General features: G+C 35.2%; 1 long non-coding RNA gene across 5 annotated transcripts in view; it reads right to left on the reverse strand.

The window, feature by feature from the left end:
• LOC115940736 (uncharacterized) overlaps positions 1-16368 on the reverse strand; it is a 127298-nt gene that overhangs the window by 87607 nt on the left and 23323 nt on the right. For all 5 annotated transcript variants that reach the window (XR_014143801.1, XR_014143800.1, XR_014143802.1 and 2 more), the window contains exon 2: positions 13718-13797. This is a non-coding gene — a long non-coding RNA (uncharacterized LOC115940736). The remainder of the gene's footprint in view (positions 1-13717; positions 13798-16368) is intronic.

Raw genomic sequence — 16368 nt, forward strand, 5'->3', positions numbered from 1 at the left:
ATAATACATTATATGTTAAAAAAAAAAAAGAAGAAGAAGATAGCAGGAGGGGAAGAATGAAGGGGGGAAATCGGAGGGGAAGATGAACCACGAGAGAGATGGACTCTGAAAAACAAACTGAGGGTTCTAGAGGGGAGTGTGGTGGGAGGATGGGTTAGCCTGGTTATGGGTATTAAAGAGGGCACATTCTGCATGGAGCACTGGGTGTTATGCACAAACAATGAATCATGGAATGCTACATCAAAAACTAATGATGTAATGTATGGTGATTAACATAACATAATAATAATAATAATAATAATAATAATAATAATAATAAAAAGCCCTGCATGATCTTGGTCCTGCTTACCTCTTTTGTTTCATCTCATGCATCTCACCTACTGCCCTAATCCCCTCTACTCTACCATGCTTTCATGATCCAAGAATTTTGCATACATTTGCCTCTGCATAGAGTTCCGTTTTACCCATAATCCCAAGCTAAGTCTTTCTCTTCCTTCAGCTCTTACCATAAATATCTCATTATCAGAGAAATCTTCCCTGAAAATGTAAATAAGATAGGCAACCTTTCTTGGTATCTCTTTTTTGATCCCAGCTGGTTCCCTTTTTACCCTTTATTGCGATTTATACTTATTTAATGTATTTATGTATTTATTTACTTGCTTTATTTCCCTACTACATATAAAGTCCTTGAGAGCATGTATTTGGTCAGCTTGGAAGTCTAGGTGGAACCTGATATGGTACATGGCACAACATGGTAGATATTCAGAAACATCTAATAAATAGATGAAAAAACTCTATGTATCATCTCCCTTGTCTGCTTGATATTTTTTAGCGTATCTAAACATATTTTACTTCTAGTGTACTGGTTTTACTCTTCTTGTTTCCTTTGAAATCCCATTATACTTTCAAAGCTCCAAAGTAATGGAGCTTTCCTGAAAGCCACTGTCCTTTTTCCAAAGCACCAATTAACCAATTAGTTATAAAAGCAAATCTTTCAACAAATGGAATATAATTTATTTCTCTGAAATCTCACAGCACTTGGGGAAAGGGGTCATGTCCCACGGAATTCTCATATTACTGTGGGTGTAGGAATTGTGTCCGACAAATGTTATCTTTTTATCTTATACCAGAATGCTGCACTGTTCAACATTTGCTGAAGAGGAGTTTCTGATACACACATACACACATGCACACACAAACATTTGTATTAAAAAATTCTAACTTATAATAGTTAAGTACTAACCTGTTAATGTGTTATGCTGGCTGTGGATGAGGCATACAGTACATTTGAAACTCTTAAGATGTGATATTATTGGTTTTGTTTATAAGTAGCAAAAGAAATCATGAATAATTATGCTTATGAAGTTTTTCATGAGTATGTATAAAAGCATAATTTATAGATACTAGAGAATCTAGACTGGAAAAAAATCTGCTCCTGCGGGATTCCTGGGATTAAACCCATGTTAATTGTAAGTGCATTGAATATCTATGGACCAGTGTTATGTTTGTATGAGTTGTATCTTTTTAAGGGACCGGAATTAAAGACAAATCCAGAACACATAGTCATCCATAAGTAACTGCTCACTTGCTTCCCATCTTTACTGCAATCCAGTATAACACAAACCTAGAAAGTGGTAGGGATCCTGATTTGAGGTTAACTTAAAACATGAACATTAATATAATTCATCTTTTTTTCTGGTATTTTTCCTGTGATGTAAACATGTTTTATTGTCTTCTGAAAAACAGAGCACTCCTAAAACCACCAAACACAGAGAACAGGTGGATTTAGCTCATGAAGTAGTATGGTGCTTAATAACACAGATCTAGTAAAAGTACTTTCTTTATACAGAAAGTGTTTTGGAAACAGAGCTAAGAAATTTTTGAAATATAAATCATTATTTTACTAGGATCTACATGTATTTTTAGTTATTTCTACACAAATATATTCTAGCCAACTGTTATGGTAAACTAAAATTTCTGAGGGATGTGATAAGTCAAAGAAGAGTGACCACTTTTTTATGAGCTATATTCAGCAATGTCTGCTTAAAAAGCAGGACATCTTAAAAGATCCTATCCTGTGATCTCAGAATGCAGATTATGTTTCTCCTTCACCCAAGGCTAATAACTACAACCCTTCATTACATAAGGTAAAGTAAATCCATGGTTCAACAATTTGATCCAAAAATCGGGATAAAGTCTTAACTATCATTAATTTGCAAGTCTACTATCTGATTTAATTGCATGTTACTTTATCTTATTCTGTTTACTCATCAGGACTTTCTTTTTTGGATGCATATAGTGATTACTAATTATATATAACCTGTTGACTTCTAGTCACTTAAATTCTTTATTAGTGTTATTTTTTTGTAATCTAGTTTTTTGTCGTTATTAATTCTTTTACCCCTTATGATTGTTTTTGTGTTTTGTTTATAAGCATCACTAGAAAACATGAATAATTAAGCTTCTCATGTTTTCCACTGGGTGTACTTAAAAGCATAATCTAGAGTCATTAGAGAGAGTCAGCTGAAAGAAATATAACAAATATATTGTTTCTGTTTTGCAACAATTGGGCAACGTGATTATTTCTCTACCTCTGTTTCTTCTACAAATGTTTTTCTAAGTATCAGAATTCTATATCTGTCTCTCCAGGTCACACCTATGGTTGGAAGCTAAGTGAGAAATCAATTGTGAAAGAAGTCCAAATATTCAGCAGGAAAGATGAAACTCTAATATTTGAAAGAGTCCAGAAGACAAGTAGCTTTTCTGATATTTTTTATTGATTTAATAGTTCTGATATTATCATTTTTATGATATCCTTATATTTGTTTAAGGCTTCAATACTCCGGTAAATTTGTTTTCAGGAATTTATCAATATTGCCTTTTTATAATCATAGCAGCTTTGTGTGCCTTTACCATCTTCCCAGCACTCTTCACTTCATTTTGGTCAAGGCTGCTAAAACATCAGATATATTGCTTTTTTAAGCAATCTGTCTTCTATCTACAGTTTTCAGAATTAACTTATTAATCTAGTGCAAGAGAGAGATGGCTTCCTGCAAGAAGAATGTGCAGGTTGAACATCTGCTGTGGGGAGAGGCAAGGGTCTGAGCTTTGTGACTGTCTCAGGATGACTGTACAAGGGGGCAGGGGTCAGAGGGAGCAGCATCATTCACCCTCATTGCTAATCTGCTGAACATGGATCTGGGAGCTGGAAGATCAGAATGCAGAGAGATGGTTCACGCATGTGGGAACTCATAGTTATGCCTTCAGTTAAGGGATCCGGAATTTAAAACCAGGTCATTTATATATTGTACAGAACACTAAATGTTTTGATTTTACAGATGGAAGGCAGAACTGAGATTAATGAGAGCACAACACTTGAATTTAGATCGAGTTTTTAATTCCATTTCAATTCCTGATTGGTAAAAGACCCTCAGTTTACTAATCTGTAAAATGTAGATAATAATAGCTTTCTACATGGCTATTGGTAATAAATGAAGTGATAATAACTAACTGCTTATCATAAATATAGTACAGAGAAAGCTCTTATAAAAGTTACTCCATTGTTATTTTGATGTAGAGATATTAGGTATTGCTGCGGTAAGGATGTACTTTGTTTTTTTTCCTTCCTCAAGCTACTGTACTCAAAGAGTCTCATATTGCAGACTATTTAGTAAAGAGGCTGGTAAGATGTCATTTTTACTTTGCAATACTTTTCTTCTGAATATTCCACGTGTGGAAATAATAGCTAAATGCAGACAAATAGGCATTGGGTCTTTGGCTACTTTGGATTTTCTATCAGTTACTGTCAACATAAGAAACAGATGGCACACCAGAAAGAGGAGTGTTAGGTACAAAGAAACCACATAAGAAAGTGCCATAATCCGCGTCCAGAAGCAGTGCAGGTATTATTAGCACCTAGAATCCCAAAGAAATGAAGGAAGGGACCCTAACTGGAGACATCATCTTGTAGAGATTCCTGGCTTGCAGAAAGAGAGCCAAAATGAAAAAGTACACCATTCTCTACCATACAGTCCAGCTCTGGTACCCCTTGGTGTTTACCCAAATGAGTTGGGAACTTATGTCCACACAAAACCTGTTCACGGAACTTTACAGCATCTTTATTCATAATTGTGAAACTTGGAAGCCACCAAGATGTTCTTCAATAGGTTGATGGATAAATAATTATAGCCTGTCCACAAATGCTCAGTGCTAAAAAGAAATCTGCTATCAAGCCATGAAAATACACGGAGAAACAACATGCAAATTACTATAGGAAAGAAGCCAATCTGTGGGGCACTTGAGTGGCTCAGTCCTTAAGCGTCTGCCTTCGGCTCAGGTCATGATCCCAGGGTCCTGGGATCGAGCCCCGCATCAGGCTCCCGGCTCAGTGGGAAGCCTGCTTCTCCTTCTCCCACTCCCCCTGCTTGTGTTCCCTCTCTCACCGCTATGTCTCTCTCTGTCAAATAAATAAATAAAATCTTTTTTTAAAAAAAGAAGCCAATCTGCAAAAGCTACATACCGCATGATTCCAACTCTAAAATGTTCTGGAAAAGGCTAAACTAAGGAGATTGTAAATGATCAGTGGTTGTCAAGCGTTAGGAAAAAGGAGAGGAATAGCACTTGGAGGATTTTTAGGGCAGTGAAACTGTTATGTATGATACTATAGTGGTAGATATATATTATTATATACCTATCCAAGGCCATAGAGTGTATAACTCCCTAATGTAAACTATGAATTTGGGGTGATAATAATCTGTCACTGTAAGTTTATTGATTGTAACAAATCACCACTGTGGCTCAGGATGTTGACAGTGGGAGATGCAGTAGTTTGTGTGGGGGCAGGAGGTACATGGGAACTCTCTTGTACTTTCTACTCAAAATTTTGTCATAAACCTGAAGTTGCTATAAAAAATATAATCTGCTTTTAAAAAGTACATGAGGGGCGCCTGGGTGGCTCAGATGGTTAAGCATCTGCCTTCGGTTTAAGTCATGATCCCAGGGTCCGGGGTCGAGCCCCACATCGGGCTCCCTGCTTGGCGGGAAGCCTGCTTCTCCCTCTCCCACTCCCCCTGCTTGTGTTCCCTCTCTCGCTATGTCTCTATCTGTTAAATAAATAAATAAAATATTTAAAAAATAAAACAAAATAAATAAAATAAAAAGTACACGAACCTTACTCTCCGCTATAGCTCCAACCTCTTTCCTGGTTACCTCTGGGGTAAAACAATCGGAAGCCGTTAGAGTACATGCACCTTGTTAATATAGTCTATGCAGTCCAGCTGACCAGATCAGAGGGCAGGAGGAGAAGGAGGGAGAATAAAAAGATCTGGAGGCATAAATGGAAGATATCTAGCATAGACTTCTTATGGGTGTTGCAACTATTAACAAAATTTCCTGACAGTGTTTTCATAACAACATTCCTCATTATCAGCAAGTCAGAGCATTGCATTAGAGCTTGTTGGAAAAATTCAATATGTGTCGAGTGGCCTTGACAACACTGAGTAAAGAAAAAAAATCCCATAGAAAGTACCATTGGATTATATGTATCATATTCAAATATAGCACATAATTACAGGAAAATATTAATACCTATAATAACATAAAAGGCAGAGTTCTAATAAATAGTAGGGTGACTCTTAATGTTTGGTTGAAATAGGATGTTCCAGAGAAGAGCACAAATAAAATAAAGCCTATTAACAGGGGCCAAAGATGAATTTATTCTTAATGTACTGTATGAGAGTGACTAGGAACCTGGATATGACAGACACACCTGGGTATGAAGCACAGCTGTGACAGTTTCTCACTAGATAATTCAGATAAACTGTTTTTCATCTAAAAAAATGAGAGGAATAATAACATCTATCTCAGAGGTATTATGGAATAATTTAAATTAGATAATATATATATATATAATATTTAACAGAGTGTAATGGTCATAGAAATCCTTTAATAAATATTGACCATAATACTATTACTAAAATTATTATTAATATAATATCATCAGATTTGTTTTTATAAATCTCTGTTGAATTTTCCAGATGCTCGTGCATTTTGGTATTGGACATGGTTGATACAGTTGTAAAGAGCCCTGTTTTATCTCTTTGAGTATTTTATTTAGTAGATCACTTATGTGAGGAGCACATTTTGTGTCTTTTAAAGCTACTATTGGCCAGTCTGTACCTAGGGAAAACCGATCTTTATTATCTGTTTTATCACATGCAAGGGAAACATGGCTGCTAAAATCTTTAGATTGCTACCAGTATATTGGCACTGCAGTGAGAGTAGCAAAGAAAGAGCTTAATCGAAGGTCATTTACTCAAATCATATTTGCAATGTGGAATTTATGGCTGAAGAGAGAACAGAAGACAAACATAGAATTTGACATTTGAGAACAAATATCAAAGCATAAAGTATAGAGAAGGCCTATAGCTTTGAGATTCAAAACTACATGGAATTTTAACAGTAGCCATCAAAATACTTTATTTCAATATGATGTAAGTATTTTGATTAATATTAGTTTTCTGATTACAACACCATTTTGAAATAATAACAGCCTCGAACACTATCTAGATCTTCAGAGTCAAGTTTTATTATAATTAATAATAAAGATCAATCATAAATGATTCATAATGTAAGTACCAGGTATTTAATAACACTCTTCTTAAATAACAATCTAGAGAATATAAACAGTTGTCATTCATTCAAACTTTCTCTGGGATACTTACAGCCTCATAGATGTGTGAGTTACAGGGATACATGCACCTATTTTTTATTGAAGCTGCTTTTATAGGAAACAGCAAAGTGAGAAAATGGTTATATCAGTAGCAGTGATTTTGAAAGAATAGGAGGTATCTATCGGAGGCAAAGAGCCAAATATGGAATGTTCTTTCTGCCAAACTTTTCCTTTAGGACCAAATAGAAGAGGGATTTACGAAACTTGTTAAATTGATGTTAAGTGTGGAGCGATGTATGCCATTATTTAAACTAGAATATAAGCAATCCACTGCATTTAAGAATGGTGTATTCCACGGGTCACCTGGGTGGCTCAGTGGTTAAGCAACTGCCTTTGGCTCAGGTCATGATCCCAGGGTCCTGGGATCGAGTCCTGCATCGGGCTCCCTGCTCAGCAGTGAGTCTGTTTCTCCCTCTTCCTCTGACCCTCTGCCCGCTTGTGCTCACTCTCTCTCTCAAAGAAAGAAATAAAATTTAAAAAAAAAAGAATGGTGTATTCCAAATCCTAAACAAAAGGAAAATCCATGAATGATGCACAAATATGTACAGAGAAATTCCAATTAGTGAATAAACAACTAAAGGTCATTCTCATAAGAAACAGAAAAATAATGATATTCCACCATCTATGGGTTAAAACTACAACCTCTTTTCCTGAAGTTTTGACAGAGTGAGATGAAAAGGATATTGAAAAAATATGAAATCATAAATTGTGAAACCAAACGTAGGAAGGAATTTCTCTAAGCTCATGATTCTTTTGTGGAAGTAGGAAAATGAAATGAAGGTGGAAATTACTGGGGTAATTGTAGGGACAAAACTAGCTAGGATTGTTTCAAACATTTTATGTCAGTTCTTCTCACAACACTAATACGTTTGTGGATTTTATTAAATACTTTATTGTTGTAGGGATTTGGGAATTTAACCCAGCCTTGGAATAATAAAAGGATGTGCCAGATTCACAGATCTATGGAGTATATTACATAAAGCATTTTAAATTGGGGAGATGGGAGAATAGTTCCAGAAATCCTTAAATATCATAAATTTTTAATCAATTTATGGATGAAGAACAATTTATCTTTAGTGTTAATGATTTGGCTTTGGGGAAATAAAAATGCCATAGGATGCTAATTTTAGTGAATTTACTAAGCATGGGTCATGATGCAAGAAAGAGATGGGTTCATTTTCTAGCATTAAAAAAAGCAACCTAGAAAGAAAGAAAGGGTACTATAGGAAAATATTAGAGCAAAACTGGATCTAACAATCTGCCAATTATGCCTTTGGATTAAAGGAATATTTCAGAGAAGAGAGCTCCTAGTTGTTTTTGTTTTTGTTTTCTCTCTCATTTTTTAGAGATATGCTGAACAGAGACCTTTTTCTTGGGGAACACTTCACTTACTCCAATGAGAATGAAAGCATGCCTGTTTAGCCTAGGTGGGGAATACCACAAGCCACAATAAAAATGGACTGCATTGATACTGAAGACCTCTGCTCTGTCTAAATACAAAAGACTTTATGTTGATAAGGGGTTGACTGGCAGTCATAAATCAATGATTAGAAATATTAGAATGTGTAAATCCATCAAGTAATTGCGTTTGCTTTTCTGGAGGAGATTTGGATTAAAATCACCATTCAGAGCACATTTATTTTTAAGCTAAGTGTTTTTTACATGATTTTTTTAAAATGTAGTGAGAATTGTCTCCAAATGGTACCTATTTTTGGAGAGAAATCCTGAAACAAAAGACACTTGTCCAGATTCTGTTGGATCAGGATGGAGTTGGATTGGAGTTGATGCAGCTGGGAACATCAATGAAAGTGGGAACTCCCTGTTTCCCAATATTAAGGTTACCTTAATGTCCTTCCATTTTCTATTAATCTTGTACTTGTGACACATTTGTTACCTGATATGTAGAGTTGCTAATCAAGAAAAACACCCCCAAAAATAAATAAAAAATAAAGAGGAATAAGGCATTTCTTCAGTTATAAAGAACACCTAAAGATTAGTTCTGAAACTGATGGTTACAAGAAGGGAGGTGGAGGGGGGTTAGGCTAAATGAGTGGTGGGGATGAAGGAGGGCACATGTGATGAGCACAGGGTGTTGTATGGAGGTGTTGAATCACTATATTGCACAACTGAAACTAATATTACCCTGTATGTTAACTAACTAGAATTTAAATAAAAACTTAAAAAAAAGGTTTATATGCAGTGTAGTTGCAATGAGTCAAGCATATAGGTATAAAAAAAAAGATTAATTCTGAACTTTGCATGAGCTGTTATTCCTATAGCCAGAAAATGCCAGAAAGTGTTAAATTTCAGAAATAAGCTAGTTTAAAAAAATTTTTTTTTAAAGATTTTATTTATTTACCTGACAGAGAGACACAGCGAGAGAGGGAACACAAGCAGGGGGAGTGGGAGAGGGAGAAGCAGGCCTCCTGCAGAGCGGGGAGCCCGATACGGTGCTTCATCCCAGGACGCTGGGATCATGACCTGAGCCGAAGGCAGACGCTAAACGACTGAGCCACCCAGGCACCCCTAAAATGTTTTTAAAAATGGCATGGGATCTATCAAGTCCTAAAAGCAAAAGCAAAATGGTGATTAACGGACACTAGGATTGGGCTGAAATGGAGAGGTTAAAGACAGCAATCAAGTAGAAGGAAAAAATCATGCTTCCCTTATGCTCCTTTTCTTTCCCTGTGAGCTGTTTCCAGGAAAGGACACAGGGAGAGAATGCTCCCGGTATTGAATCCTGATGTATAATTTATCAAATCCACAGGGTAACTCAGTCAATGATTTTTATGTTTTTTCCTTTATGCAAGATTGCACTGTACATTTTGCTTAGTCTGTTAAATGCGTAGGAAGAACTGAAGGCAAAAGTGTTATATCAAATTTTCACTTAGAGTCACCAGATGCCCAAGGATTTCAATTAGTTGAATTTTCATTTTGTAGGACAGCATTCTGTCCTGAAGTTTTATCCTTATCTTGTGCTTCCTCTGGTATTGTTCTTCAAGTAGGCAGCATTATTTTAAATTATTTCCATCTTATTATAATTTACACTTCAGTAAAATCAATCAAAAGAGTAAATTGTTTTCTTTCCATTCTACTTGCATTAATGAGATGAAAAAGAAAGGAAGAATTTCATAACTGCTCTGTTTGGATAAAGAACTTTAAATATAATTGCAAAATAAAAGAAAAAATTACTAGCTGAAAGTATTCTGAAGTGGGGAACAATATCACTTCTTGAAGCAAAAAGTAGGTTCTGCAAAGATTGATGTGATGTTTCTAAAAAGAATCTATTAATCATGTTGAGGGAGCCGTAGAGAAAAACTCTCCAAGGCAATACAAGGGAGTTTGAATTTTGCCTCAAGGATGGTCTCTTTGGGGAGACTGACCTGCATACACTATGAAGGAGACAAGAAAACCGTATTATATTTTCTTCTTAATAGTTCACGGCTAGAAGTAAGACATGAAATACAGACTAGCAAAATGTCCTCTTGTTCTTATTAGACAGTCTGGGTAAGTAGATACAAACCAGAATTTACACAGATTATTAATGCAACTAGTCCACAGGTGTAATACCTAATAAAATTATCACAATGTGGCAGATGTTGAAATAAAAGTGGAAATAAAAGCAAAATAAAGGCTTTTTTTGGGAGAGAATAGTAGCATTGGTTTTTCATAGATATATTTTCAGAAAAGGAGATGAGATTTTACATAGGCTTGATTGCTTATTACCTAAATACATATTTTTTTTTTACTTATTTGTTTTACTTGCATTTATCTAGTAACTAAAATAAACATTTGTAATTTGTTGTACCATCTGACACAACAAAATTAAGACTGGCAAAAGTAGCTGCAACTATTACAGGGTAGAGGTCCATAAATTAAATAAAAGATGTTATTATAGTTGTGGGACTTTTAAAGAGACTGGAACAAAATAGTAAAAAGGAATTGAAATTTCATATGTTCTGCAAATTGGAAGTTTATGAGTTTTGTATAAGTGGGAACATGCTTGAAAAGAAAGGGAATCCTAGAAAATTAAGAAAAAAGATTGTAACAATAGATATCCTTTTGGAGAGCAAGCAAAAATGTATGAATAAAACGGATTCTATGGATAGCAATTGGATTTAAAATTTCCTCCATCTCTCACTGAATGCGGGGTTCTACTGAATAAGACAGATAGCAGGAAGCTATTTCTATTCTTCACCCACAGGAGAAAGTGTTAAGCCCAAAATAATTGATAGATGCATTAACACTACCTGACTTAGTCAAATAGAGTTAATGTACATTCAGGGGATTCTGACCAGGAAATAGGTTTCTGTTACATTTCAGGAACAATATATCTGACATAGCCATTTGGCTGTTTTGAAGAAATAGATGGGGGCCTGCTTCATCTCTACTGTGCATATTTGGTAGATCTGTCATGATTGTGGAACATAAGAAGGTGCAACCATTAATGTGGCTTGCCTATTTATTTATTATTTATTTCTAGTGAAAGGAAAAGGATAGTGTATATAGTAAGAAGTAAATTGACATATTCCAGTATATGGTAATGTGAGATCTATAGGACATACATTTTTTGCAAGTTGGTTAGCACATGGGATACTTTCTGATAGCAGAGGTTCACCTGAGGACCCTCAAAATATTTTGAAGTTGTTAATTCATTAACTTTTCAATAGACTCCATAGTCATCCTGTATTCATAAAATGTTGAAACAATTGGATTCATGTTTAACTATTACTGTATACTCTAGCCACATCATTTAACTTTCCTGAATATCCTCAATTAGTATAATTCTCTGCTTACTTGAAGTGACTACTGTAAGAGGTAAATAAAATTATGTATATTAACTTTGAAAAATATAAAAATGTTACATAGTAATGATTAATGTCAGTGTTTGGGTTTTTTTTTAACATTTTAACCTGCTCTTACTTTATGAACAAGGGTGTACCAATGAGTATTTAATTTATTTACTTCATATATTCACTTCTTATTTACCTTTTTTATTTTTTTGGTGGGAATATTTAAGTTCTACTCTCAGAAAATTTCAAATGTACATATGGTGTTACCAGTCTCTTTTTTTTTTTTAAAAGATTTTATTTATTTATTTGACAGAGAGAGACACAGCGAGAGAGGGAACACAAGCAGGGGGGGTGGGAGAGAGAGAGAAGCAGGCTTCCCGCGGAGCAGGGAGCCCGATGCGGGGCTCGATCCCAGGACCCTGGGATCATGACCTGAGCCGAAGGCAGACGCTTAACGACTGAGCCACCCAGGCGCCCCACCAGTCTCTCTTTAATAACTAACTAAATTTAATTTATTTTATTGATATAAGTGTGTATGTGACATTGTATTTCTGAAGTCTAAATATCAGTGAATTTAATATCTGGATGCACTGGCTAGATTACAGGCGAGTAGAAAAGTGAAAGCAATATGTTCATAACTTTCCTCAAAGACATATTTTGTGATTTATCTTTGTTTATGTGTGTAGCTTTAGTTAACTAATGTTTTTAATAACTTTTTATTTTGGAATAATTTTAGTATTATAGAAAAGTTTCAAAGATAGTATAGATAATTCCTATATTAGGTAGGGTTCTCCAGAGAAACAGAAGCAATAGATGTGTGTGTGTACATATTACCATCACATATTTGTCAAAACCAACAAACCAACATAGGTACATTACTATTAACTAAACTTCATACTTTATTTGAATTTTGCCATTATTTTCTATTGATGCTTTTTTATTGTTCTAGGATCCAATCTAGGATGCTGCATTGCATTTAGAGTTAATTCATTTTAATTTTATAGTGTATTTCATCATATGATTATGCCACAATTTGTTTATTCTCCTGTAGATGGCAATTATTTCCAAGTTTCACTCTTACAAATATAACTAATTTTTTATGAAATAAGTTGAAATCATTTAGGTAAATTCATGAAGCAACTCTGCTCTTTCTTCTATTGTCTCTTCAATCTGTCTTATAGAAAAAGAAATCTGATTTATTCCATACCATTCTGTGTAACTCTTAGTCTTAAAACCAGTTTCCTTTTATTTTTTTCATCTTTATTCAGGTATAATTGACAATTGAAATTGTACGATTTTAAAGTGTACAACAAGATGATTTGATATACATAAATATTGTGAAAGGATTCCCCCCATTGAGTTAATTAACACATACATCACTTCACATATTTACCTTTTTTATTTTTTGGTGAGAATATTTAAGTTCTACTCTCAGAAAATTTCAAATATATATACGGTGTTACCAGTCTCTCTTTAATAACTAAAATGTATAATACAGTATGATCATAAAAGCCTTGAATATTATTCAAATTAAATAGATAGCTTTTCCTCCATCTGGGGTGAGCTTCAGACCTGGAAGTGGGCTGTGAAGCGTGGGCATGGTTAGGAGATGTCATTACAAGTGGATTTTTATTCTTGGAGATTGGCAAGGTGAAGGGAGTTCAGGATAAAGATAAGAATAATTATTCCAACTTGGAAATAAGGCTAAAAGGTGGGCAATATGTCATTTTAAGGTCATATAGGGACATTGTTTAACAGACCTATCTGAGGATTATCCAGAGAAATATATACTTTGTTGAACTCCCATTTTTTTTTAAATTTTATTTATTTATTTGAGAGAGAGAGAGTGGTGGGGGGAGGGTCAGAGGGAGAAGCAGACTTCCCGCTGAGCAGGGAACCCGATGCGGGACTCCTGACCTGAGCCCGTGACCTGAGACGCTTAGCCCACTGAGCCACCCAGGTGTCCCAAGTCTTCTTATTTTCAACAGTTTTGTTTCTCTTTCCACTTTCAATCATTCTTCTACCATGCACACAGCTTAGAAGGTACAATAACAATTGTACCTTTTTTAATATAAGTATTTAAGGAGTTTTACTTTATTTACAGTCTTCTCTTTTCCCAGCACCCACTCTGTAGCACTTCCACCCCAACATTCACTCAATTACAACGTAGCTTGCAATCCATCAGTCTCATTACCTTCTTCTTCAGTCTCTGCTTAGTCTGAGGGTCTCTTCTTTCTGTATTCACTCACTTTCCAGGTGTTCAACTGGTCTCACCTGTATGATGATAGTAAGTTTACATCTTCAGCCCTGACATTTGCTCCTGATCTCAAGACTCACATATTCTGATATCTTCACTTTGGTATCTAAAAGCCACCTGAAACTTAGTGTGACCAAAACCATAACCCTATACTCTCTACCCTCCACGAAAAAGGGGTTTTGCCTTCAATGTTGTTCATTTTAATAAATAGTAGCGCTATCCATAGTTGGTCAAAGAAGAAATCCTTCAGTCATCTTTTTTTTTTTTTTAGATTTTATTAATTTAAAAGACAGAGAGAGAGAATGAGCAGGGGGAGAGGCAGAGGGAGAGGGAGAGGGAGAAGCAGACTACCCCCTGAGCAGGGAGCCCAACATGGGTTTGATCCCAGGACCCTGAGATCATGACCATTTATTTGAGAGAGAGAGAGCATGAACAGGGGGAGGGGCAGCAGAAGAGGGAGAAGCAGACTCCCTGCTGAGCACAGAACTGGAGGTGGGGCTTGATTCCAGGACCCTGAGATCCTGACCTGAGCTGAAGTCAGATGCTTAACTGACTGAGCCACCCAGGCGTCCCTTGTTTAACTCAATTTAAACAAGTCCCAGACTTAGCGAAATTATATGCTAACTTGTGTATTTTTGTCCAAGAGAGATGCAGATACTTTCTCTCTACTAAAAAAGATAATCCCAGAAATTATGATTTGTTGTTCTATAAGAAATCAACAAGTTTTATAAGTAACCAAGCAATCTTATTTTAGTATTCATTTATTACATTGTCTACAAATGTCAACTCCTCAGATGCTCTTTGAACCATCATAATGGTTTCTCTTCAATTACTTTTTCTTTGATACATGTTCATTTTGTATTTGAGTTATATGTTTAAACTTTTTGAAAATCAAACTTTAACAGGTAAAAGGGCCCTGCTTTACTTGTTGGGGGTGGTATTTAATCTGGCTTTTGTTTCCTCTGAGTGATGCAGATAGGTAGTTGCTAGTTGTTCTTTTTAGGTGTTTTTGTAGTTTGTTTTTTGTTTTTGTATTTTTAGAGATTCTCTTGTGGCAACTTCTGACTGAAGCTACTTGGCAAATGATGTCTTTTATCTGGAAGGCTGCTTTACACTCCTTTCTTCACTGATAGGTCTAGAGGCCTCATATATCTCTTTTGTTGGAATTCCACTGCCTCTGAAGATTCAAGTAACCTACCATGCATCTTTGTACCACCATTTAGAAAGTACAGAGTGCTTTGAATGCAGTCAGCTAGGAAGACTCTCCCAACTACCTTTCTTCTTTACCCTTCCCCAAATGGAAACCAGACACAAGGCTCTATGGTTCCCAAATCTGAGAGAATACTTGTTCAACTCTCTAGATGGTTGGCTTAAAACCTCCTCACTTAGTTTGAAATAAGAGAAAGCAGCCCTTTCACTTCCTCTTTTTCTTCCCCCATGAAGACTCATTATATTGGCATCTCTTTCTCTCTGGAGAAATCTCCACTGTCTCTTTAACACCCACTCTTATAAGTCTTATCATCTTTGCTTCTTCCATATTTCCTTGGCTGTCCTTTGCACTTGTACAGTTTCTCTTTATACATGCACAGTTTCAAATTATATAGTCTAGTAGTATGAAAACTTTGTTGATATTCTGAGTGAGAACTTATAAATTTATGAATTAATTTTGGATAATTATCATATAGTTTTATTCATATGTGTAACTTAAGGAATAGTGCAAAGGACCTTAGGGGAAGGGAAGGAAAACTGAATATAATAATTAAAAAAAAAAACTGAATGGGAAGAAATCAGAGAGGGAGACAAACCATAATCTTCATAATTTTAAATAATATCATCCATGAACATGGTATGTTTTTCAAATCTTTAAAATCTTTTATTTGCTTTAATATAAATTTATAATTTTCTTTATAAAAGCCTTATATATCATTTAGTTATGATTTGTTTGTACCTTATAGTTTTAGGTTTTTATGAGATATTTAAAATATTTTAAATTATTTAATTATGATTGTAAATTGTTCTGACTTTTGAATATTGATTTTATGCCAAAAAAACCTTGCTATTCACTATTTTATTTCTAATGATTTCTAGATTCTCTAAAGTTTACCTGTCTTATATAATTAATGACAATTTTGTTTATTTTTCTAATTTTATATCATGTATTTAGTTCTTAGATTTATTGAAATTGGCCAGGATCTGCCATCCTCCTTGACCACACACATAGCCTATGAAGTTAAATGGAAATGATAGTGAGTATAATTCTATTAATGATTTTATTGAAAATATATCTAAAGCAACTGTAAATGTGATGCTGGGCTTAGATTTGTTTGTGGGTAGGTTTAGGTCATTCCCTTAATTAGTTAAAAATTTTTTCAGCCTGGGGCACCTGGGTAGCTCAGTTGATTAAGTATCTGCCTCCTGCTCAGGTCATGATCCCAGAGTCCTGGGATTGAGCCGCATGTCTGGCTCCCTGCTCAGTGGGGAGTTTCATTCTCCCTTTCCCTGTGCCCCTTTCCCCCACTGATGCATGCTCTCTTTCTCTTACTCTTGCTCTTGCTCTCTCTCAGATAAATAAAATATTTTAAAAAATT

This window comes from Leptonychotes weddellii, chromosome 3 (genome assembly GCF_054177405.1).
Source record: "Leptonychotes weddellii isolate Sample4059 chromosome 3, ASM5417740v2, whole genome shotgun sequence".
In the NCBI taxonomy this organism is placed as follows: Eukaryota; Metazoa; Chordata; class Mammalia; order Carnivora; family Phocidae; genus Leptonychotes; species Leptonychotes weddellii.